Below are 10,086 nucleotides of genomic sequence, written 5' to 3' on the forward strand. Positions count from 1 at the left end.
CGAGACTCGTGAAAGAGCGAACATTAATCACACAGAAAGACAAACCGACACATAAAACATATAACATCGGGAGCGGTAGACAAGATGGGGAGAGAGGGGGAAGGACACAAACACAACATTTGAGAGCAGGGACCGAGAGACATGGAGACATCGAGAGATCTGAGAGAGGGCGAGGGCTTTGGGGGGGGGGCATGGGAAGGGGGCGGTGGGAGAGGTATAAAACATATGGACACTGCCAGGACTTCCAGGAAAGAAGTTGGAATTTCAAACAAGGTGGATCTGGGGTGAATTAGCGGGGGTAGAAAAGATCAAGGTTTTGGATGGGGGAAGATAAGAGATAGTGGTGAACAGCTGTTTTAAAGACCTGGAGGGAGGAGTGGGATTGAAGGGAGTGAGGGAGTTTGTTCCAGAGGCGGGAGAAAAGAGGAATGAAAGAGTGAAGGTGAGCAGAGAGCCGAGATTTCGGCAGTTTAACCATCAGAGGGTTGCTGGCAGATCTTGTGCGACCTGTAGGAATATTTGGGGGACAGAGCACAGAGAGAGCTGGGGGTGCAAGGCCGGAGAGGAGTCGGTAGAAGACAGAAAGACCACCTACCTGCCTGCGGTGAGTGAGTGAAAGGCCCTCAGAGATAGCTTCATCGCGGGAGATTCCAATAATTCTGAAAGCTTTGGTTTCAACAGCGTGAAGCCGAGCTAGGTGTGAGGCAGGAGCACTGGCCCATAGGGGAGAACAGTATTCCATTGAGCTGCGGATGAAAGCCTTGTATGTGGTGAGGAGCTCAGGTGTGCCGAGGAAGGACTTCGCACGACGGAGGATGCCCAGTCGGCGACTGGCTTTGGAGGCCAGCTTGGAAATGTGGTTTTTCCAAGAAAGATCATGGCAGATAGTGAGACCCAAAATCTTGAGCGACAGAACTTCTTGGAGAGGATTGTTGAGAAAGTAGATGTGAGGGTTGTCCAGTCGATCTTTTCGGAGAGACATAGTAAGAGTGTGAGATTTGTCAGGATTGAAAGACATGTTCCACTTGTTTGACCAGTCTGTGATTTTGTCCAGGTCTTCAGAGAGTGAGGAGGCAGCAGACTGCCGATCTGAGGGAAGAGGAATGGAGCGGCAGAGAGTGGAGTCATCAGCAAAGAGATAGAGAGGATTTTCGAGAGAGTCAGAGAGATCATTGATGAAGACCAGAAAAAGCACGGTGCCCAGAACACTGCCTTGGGGAACTCCAGCCTGAACAGGAAGAGGAGATGAGAGAAACCCATTCAGGGCCACACGTTGACGATGACTAGAGAGGAAGTCCGCCAGCCATGCGTGGAGATTTCCATGGATACCAAAGGAGGAGAGTTTGGTGAGCAGAGCGGGGTGCCAGACCGTATCGAAAGCACGTGATATGTCGAGGGAGACAGCTCTAATTTCCTGTTTGGCATTGAGGACCTCCATCCATTGTTGAGACAGCAGAAGCAGCATGTCCAGAGTAGAGTGACCTGGTCTGAAACCAAATTGATGATCAGAGATCAAGCCATTGGAGAAGAGGAAAGATTTCATATCCGAAGCAATGATGGATTCCATGACTTTGCTGATAATTGGGAGAAGGCTGATTGGTCTGTAGTTGCTAGGATCTGTTTTTGCACCTTTTTTGTGCAAAGCGGTGATGTTGGCTGATTTCCAAGCAGATGGCAGTTGACCTTGAGCAAAAGAGAGGGTGAAGAGAACAGAGAGAGGGTGAGATAGAGCAGCAGAGCAGGATTTTAGGACCCGTGGGCTGATGCCGTCGGGTCCAGTTGCAGAATCAGAGTCGAGGGTTGACAGAAACTTTTCCACCTTGTCAGGAGGAAAGGACACGGAGTCCAGGAGCAGCAGGGTACGACTGGGTATGGTGGGTACAGAGAGGGATGGGTTTGGGACACAAGATTTAGAGGCAAACACAGAGTTGAGGCATTCAGCTTTTTCCAAAGATATTTTCCAAAGATGTTACCAAAGATATCTGGCAAAGTTATCCTCCCCCTCAAACTGCCCGATATTCAGAGGTCAGATTGACAAACAAACTGGTTTGCAAAGAAGAAGAATACGAGACTTTGTCATAGCACGTGGTGTTCTGTAAAAGCGGACAATTCAAACAAACGTTTTTATCAACTGGAAGTTCTCAAATGCCAAATGCTGTGGACACAAAGTAAAGTTGATGTTTCGGGCATTAGACCTTCCTCTGAATAAAAGGCTCATGGAGTCAAAGTAAGTTCTGTGTATTTACAACATCACATCAGCAAAGTTCATATTTGTAGCCCTGTTGGCTTACGTTCTCAATTGATTTTAGGCCTCCCGGCCCATGATTGCTGTTTTTGGGTTGTTTCTAAAATTAGCACACCAAATTTGTAATGCTACCACACAGTTTATTTGACCCCCTGGGAGTACTAAACCACTATTTAGAAACAAAAATTTCTCCACTCCAATTTTCCAGAGCTTTATCAATGTCCGAGCGAAATCTCAGAGCTAACCTGGACTTTCGAAATGGAATTTTGTATCAATGATGTGAATATAAAGTATGTGGGGTTATCACAATTGATTTTGATCTTGACCTGATTTTGAGGCTGTGACCTAATTATAGACAATTTTTTTTTTTTTTTGTATACAACATCGAGGCTCGTGTAAGAGCTAACATTGATCACAAAAAGACAAACTGACACATAAACATATGATAAAGGGAGCGGAAGACAAGATGGAGAGCAGGGACATGGGGAGATCTGTGGGAGGGAGAGGGCTTGGGGGGAGGAGGCATGGAAAGGGGGGGGGAGGGGGTGGGAGAGGTATAAAACACATGGACACTGCTAGGACTTCCAGGAAATAAGTCGATATTTCAAAAAAGTGGATTTGGGGTGAATTAACGGAGGTAGAAAAGATCAAGGTTTTGGATGGGGAAAGACGAGAGATGGTGGTGAACAGCTGCTTTAAAGACCTGGAGGGAGGAGTGGGATTGAAGAGAGTGAGGGAGTTTGTTCAAGGCGCGGGAGAAAAGAGGGATGAAAGAGTGAAGGTGAGCAGAGAGTCTTGATTTTGGCAGTTTCACCATAAGAGGGTTACAGGCAGATCTTGTGCGACCTGTAGGAATATTTGGGGGACAGAGCCCAGAGAGAGCTGGAGGAGCAAGGCCGGAGAGGAGTCGGTAGAAGACAGAAAGACCACCAACCTGCCTGCGGTGAGTGAGTGAAAGGCCCTCGGAGTTAGCTTCATCGCGGGAGACAATGTAACATTTATCGCCATAACTCAACTGAAGTTTGTCTGATCATAACGTAATATCCGTCACTAAATAGCCTAGGCCAAGGTGCATCTACGCTCAATTTGCATCACATCCCTCAGAGTTAAAGGTCAAGGTCAAATGGCAGTCTGAAAAAAAAATGTGTTTTTTGTTATTGCTCAATTTTGCTAATGCGAATCTCAAAGCCCGCTTAACCTTCCAAGATGTTCTTGCAACATAATATCGTACCTGAACTGATGTTGTACACCTGATATTTGTTTCGTGACCTTGACCTATCTTTTTTGTATTGTGACCTAATTAGCAAAACCACACCTTTGATCATAGCTTGAATCAGTTGCCTCCGATTTTCAAGAGTTTTATGGATATATTGTAGATGGCGAACACATTTTCTCAATTTACACTCTATTCCTAAATAGTGAAGGTCAAGGTCATAAAATGTTCTGAAAGAAATATGGATATTATTGGATCGCAAGCCAAGTGTAAGTCGCTGGTTTTTGTTTAAGGTCTTTTTTGTGTGTGACATATAACACGTGATATATAACACGGTTGACGTGATAAATACACGTGATATATAACATGTGATATAACATGGTTCCAAACTTTGGTGGAGATTGGGCCAGCCGCTTTTTAGACCTACACAAACATACATGTAGATAATTTCCCTGGTGGGGGAGTTGGGGGAGGGGGAGTTGAGAGAAGGGGTTTGTTCCCTTCACCTGAATCTGAGTACCCCCAAGCACGTATGAAAAAATTGGACATTGGTTCAGGGTTGTGGAATTGTACAGCAATCGAAGAAAAGGTTTCACAATGGCACACAGAGATAACTCATTCTTGTGTATTGTTACGTTCGTTGCCGGTCCGGATAACTCGGGTCCAAGTTTGGCGAGTCGTTAAGTGAACAGGATAGCCAGTCATTGCAGGAACTTCCTGACGGATCCCATGTTGAGTTGTGTTACCGTGCAGATTGGTGTACCCAGTATAAGCTAGTATCGTGCCGATAGGCAGTCACGTAACAGATCTTATATTTGGTCGAGCAGACCAAGTCAGGTGACTGCAATCTTACTCTACACGCCAATCCGCCACATTAATCGGTCCATATTCTTCACTGCGATATGCCACCGTCATGATGTAAGTAAGATGAGTCAAGAGAACAATCAGTTTTATACATGTATTAAAATAAATGGCACATATTTGCAAGCAACAGCTTCCCAAAATTACCCCTCTACTCCATCAACCGCCTTAGACCCGGATTTTTTTAAATGCCGTGAACAAATGTTGATACGCCACAGGTGATGAACGGAGCACTGTGGTCAAGTTTCATCGAAATCGTGTGTGTAGTTTCAGAGGAAAAAGCAAATTCCTATTTTGAGGGGTCAAACCTGGATCCACTTTGACCCCTGTTGACCCCATTAGACTCAGATTTTTTTTCTTGTCGTGAACAAACTTGAGTAGCGACATTCCAAATATAATTTGTGCCAAGTTTGTTCACAATTCCATCAGCAGTTTCGGAGAAGAATTTGGAAGTGTTTACGGACTGACGGACGGACGACGCGCTGTCGCATAAGCTCACCGGAACTACGTTCCAGGTGAGCTAAAAATGAATGAATGTCTGAAGGACAATTGTGAGGGCAGGAAGGGAGTAATATTAAATAATTTTGTGTTTGTTCAAAGTAAATGTCCCTTTATAGCATTTTGGGCCCACTTGCATGGTCACATCCTACTATTAATTATGCAATTGGTCACTGGATTTGACACCAATACAAAGTTTTATTACGGACCCTAGATATCAAAAAGCTGCGCATATCAAACAGTTGTTTTTTGTTGTTGTTGTATACAAGATCAAGGCTCGGGTAAGAGCTAACATTAATCACAAAAAGACAAACTGACACATAAAGCATAAGATAAAGGGAGCGGGAGACAAGATGGGGATAGAGAGAGAAGCACACAAGTACAACATTTGAGAGCAGGGACATCGGGAGATCTGTGGGAGGGAGAGGGCTGGCGGGGAGGAGGCATGGGAAGGGGGGTGGGGGTGGGAGAGGTATAAAACACAAGGACACTGCAAGGACTTCCAGGAAATAAGTCGGAATTTCAAAAAAGTGTATCTGGGATGGATTAACGGGGGTAGAAAAGATCAAGGTTTTGTATGGGGGAAGATAAGAGCTGGTGGTGAACAGCTGTTTTAAAGACCTGGAGGGAGGAGAGGGATTGAATAGAGTGAGGGAGTTTGTCCCAGTTTCAAATGGATTTCGCAATAAATGTGAATTGTAGCTCACAGCCTTACCAGCTCAATGACAGAGGACGCCATTTGCATTTTTGCCACCTCATCCCTTCCCCGTTTGGAGTCCCGTGCGGACGCGGGAAACTTTCTCGTTCTTTCTAAACGTCTATTTAATCACCATTAACATTGAATTACAGTTTAAAACAACTTGTGTAAGAAAGAAACTCACAAATCCTTAAGAAAGTGAAAGCTCACAGGACAGCTGGCTTAATGGACATTTGGAAGAGCAGCGTACTCCATGATGCTGCAATGTCTGCAGGCACGAGGGGTGTGCAATGGTTGCCAACCTATTGTTGTTGAGCCGCATTGTATCATTTTTTTTAAAATGCTGAGCATCAAAGAAGTAGCACAAACAATTTTTACAAGTCTTCGGTATGACTCAGCCGGGGTACGAGTACGACCCGTGACCTCGGAGACTCCATTACATCATCACCGAGTCTGGTTAATATTGAGACAGATCAGAGGCAAACATGCCTGCACCGAACTAGAGTGCCAGCAAACATGTGACTAGGAAATGATTGAAGAGAGAGCTCCTCAAAAGGAGGAAACTATCATAAAAACAAAATCATTGCAAAGACCATATTAGTGTAGCAGCATAGCAAACCTGTTGTGCATTTTGTGATACAAGCACCAAATTTGGCACAAATGTACATTAATATGTTGCGAACATTTTCAGATATTGGGCCACTTGAAATTCCGTAATTTTTTTTTTCAAATTTTTTCAAATTTCGTAATTTCAAATTTTTCGGGTGACACCGTCACAATTTCGGTCTTCGAGGCCGGCCGATATAGTGGGGCGGCTTAGCCCAAATATTCAAAAGAATTGTGCATTTTGTGATACAAGCACCAAATTTGGCACAAATGTACATTAATATGTTGCGAACATTGTGTGGTCAGCAATGAAGACGAGAGTCTGAATTACATGTATGCAAAAGACCTTGTGAACCAGTGAAGCAAATACACGGGTAAGCATGAATTAAATCTAGGGCATGATATAATTTCCATGATGTTTACCTCTACACTCAATGGTGGAAGGAGGTAATGTTTTGATCCCAGCTTGTCTGTATGTCTGTTTGTCTGTTAGTCCACAAAATTCCAGACAAAGCTTGTAGTAGTGGTAGTTGTAGTGGTAGTAGTGATAACAGAAATTGTTATATAGAACTGAACTTATATTATTATTATATGCAGAAAATAACTTCATTTCTATATGCCCTGCAGTGGACAGGTTAATTGGTTTATGCACTGAAGGGGTCACCCTGGTGTGCACTGCTGTGTTCTGCCTCACTGAGTTGTTCAGGTATGATGTACTCAGCACAAGCTTCCGGTCGGCCCGGAGGTGGGGGTGCGGGGCCTGTCACGGAACGTCAAAACAAACGGCCTGCCGGGGCCGCCCAAAAGTCGGGCGTGAGGGGCGCGTCCACTAATGGAACGCCTCTCGCTTCCCAGATCGAGGGCCACGTGGTCAGGAGAACCTCGTCCCTTCCGGTCACACTTTGCCTATCGGCCGGCCTCGAAGACCGAAATTGTGACGGTGTCACCCGAAAATTTTGAAATTACGAAATTTGAAAAAATTTGAAAAAAAAAATTACGGAATTTCAAGTGGCCCAATATCTGAAAATGTTCGCAACATATTAATGTACATTTGTGCCAAATTTGGTGCTTGTATCACAAAATGCACAATTCTTTTGAATATTTGGGCTAAGCCACCCCACTATATGTGAACAACAAAATACAAACGTCGATGTTGCCGAAGAGCGCCCTCTAGTGGGGAAATACCTAAATTAAAATAAAAAGGGCAGTTTGTGATACAACAACCAATCCTCCATGTCGGCACGAATCCCACAACAATATACAGCACAAAAATTCACCATTTTAACAAATGTAAATACAGTGATGGACAATGAATACAATGTAAATACAATGATCTTTGTTTGCCTGTACTCCAAGATGGCGGATCGCAAATGTGGTGACGTCACAGGCACACTCTCGACTAAAGGGGGAGTTCTTAAACGTTATCAAAACAACAGCTCATTTTGTTATTTAAACACAAGTCGTTCATTGTTGGGATTCTCGCTTACCTGCCCAGCGAGGATCAGGGCATCCCTATCTTTTTAGAAGACGTGTTCGAATTCTGAACAGGCTGGAGGTTGAGCCGGCAGAGGCCTACGATGGGGGCTGCGCTAATGACCGAAATAATAATCACATTGTAGCGGTTACCGCTGGATGCACACAATCGCCTTGCACCGGCCAGAACACGGCCAGACGCGCCTCCCCCGGGCATGCCCGGACTCACTGTTCCCGGGCACGCCCGAACCTCCTGGGCACGCCCGGTCTCGTCTTTCCCGGGCTCGCCCAGAGCATCCGGGCATGCCCGCTATCGCCTTTCCAGGGCTCGCCCAGAGCATCCGGGCATGCCCGCTATCGCCTTTCCAGGGCTCGCCCAGAGCGTCCGGGCATGCCCGCTATCGCCTTTCCAGGGCTCGCCCAGAGCGTCCGGGCATGCCCGCTCTCGCCTTTCCAGTGCTTGTCCAGAGCGCCCGGGCACGCCCAGCCTCGACTTGCCAGGCTGAAGCCAAACACGCCCGGGCAGGTCCAGACTCGCCTTTCCAAGGCTCGCCCTTGACACCCGGGCATGCCTGGTATAGCTTTTGCCGGGCAAACTTCCCGACATAAATGTGTATATATATTGCTGCCCGATAAACGGGCTTTTGTCAGAATACCTGAGCTGTTTTGTTTTAATAAAGCAACTCGGACGAATTCCGTCTTTGGTCGCGTCACTTCTTTCGACTCGCGTTGGAGCGCAGCTCCCTCACTGGTGACCTACCGACATGGACACGGCAGTGACTCTTAAACTGCCTACCTTCTGGGAGGTTCACGCGGCTGTTTGGTTCGCCCAGGCAGACTCCCAGTTCGCCCTGCGAGGCATCACCGCGGACGACACCCGCTTCCACCACGTCGTGGCAGCGCTCGGTTCCGCCACCGCGGCCCGCGCCCTGAGCCTCCTCGAGCACCCGCCCGCTGCCGACAAGTATGACGCGCTGAAGACGCTCCTCCTCGACGCTTTCGCCCTCTCACCGGCGGCACGCGCACGGCGCCTGCTCGACCTGCCCGAGCTCGGCGACACGCGCCCGTCCGAGCGCATGGACTATATGCTCTCGCTGCTCGGTGAGCACTCTCCGGATTTTCTGTTCCACGAGTTGTTCCTTCGCCAGCTGCCTCACCCGGTACGCCTCGCCCTGGCTGGCACGTCGATCACCGATCCCCGCGCCCTCGCCAGGGAAGCCGATAAGATCTCCTCGGCGGGCCAACACATCGGCGCGGCTACCTGGAGCCTGCCGCCGTCCGAGGCGACGCCCACGACGCCCGAGCGCCCTGCGCGGTTGGAGGCCGAACTGCCTGTGAAACTGGCGGCCGCCACGCCGCACCGACCGCTTCCGACACGACGGCCGAGGCCTCCACCTGACCAGGCATGGTGTTATTACCACGCCAGGTTTGGACACAAGGCTCGGACGTGCCGACCCCCGTGCACTTTCGGCAAGTCGGGAAACGGCCGGGCCGGCGTTCATTCCCAGCCATGAGCGCCGGCCACTCGGGCAACTTGCTTTTTATTCGGGACAAAGCGTCCGGGCGGCGTTTCCTTTGTGACACCGGCGCCCAACTGAGCGTCATACCCGCCTCCGAGCAGGACAGGCGGGACGCCGTTTGCGGCCCCTCTTTGGTCGCTGCTAATGGCTCGGCCATACGCACTTTCGGCCCGCGCAACGTCACCCTCTGCTTCGGCAGCCAGCGCTTTCAGTGGACCTTTGTGACCGCCTGTGTCCCTATGGCTTTGCTGGGCGCCGACTTCCTCTGCGCGCACGGGCTGCTGGTCGACGTCAAACGTCGTCGCCTTGTCAACGCCGAGACCTTCAGCTCCCTGGCGTGCACGATGAGCAGCTCCACGCCGACCGAACTGGCGTGCGCCCTCCCGACGGCAAACGAGTTCGCTCGCCTGCTCGCGGAATTCCCGGCCCTCACACGGCCGACGTTTTCGGCCGTCGCAGTGCGGCATGGGATCAAGCACCACATACCCACTATGGGCCCGCCTGTCTACGCCAGGGCCCGCCGCCTCGACCCGGCCAAGCTCGCCATGGCAAAGGCCGAGTTCGATGCGTTGGAGCACCTCGGCATCGTGCGGCGCTCCAATAGCGCGTGGGCCTCACCACTGCACATCGTGCCAAAGCCGGGGGGCGGATGGCGCCCGTGTGGCAACTACCACCGCCTCAACGACACTACCACCCCCGACAGGTACCCGATCCCGCACATCCAGGACTTTTCCGCCCGTTTGGCGGGACGGGTCATATTTTCCAAAATTGACCTGATACGGGGATACCACCAGGTACCTGTCCAGGCGGCCGACCTCCCGAAGACGGCCGTCATCACGCCGTTCGGCCTGTTCGAATTTTTGAGGATGCCGTTTGGCCTCAAGAACGCGGCCCAGGCGTTCCAGCGCTTAATGGACGGCGTGCTGCGCGACCTGCCATTTCTTTTCGTCTATCTGGACGACATCCTCGTCGC

Source organism: Myxine glutinosa, chromosome 8 (genome assembly GCF_964187855.1).
Source record: "Myxine glutinosa chromosome 8, kmMyxGlut1.1, whole genome shotgun sequence".
In the NCBI taxonomy this organism is placed as follows: domain Eukaryota; kingdom Metazoa; phylum Chordata; class Myxini; order Myxiniformes; family Myxinidae; genus Myxine; species Myxine glutinosa.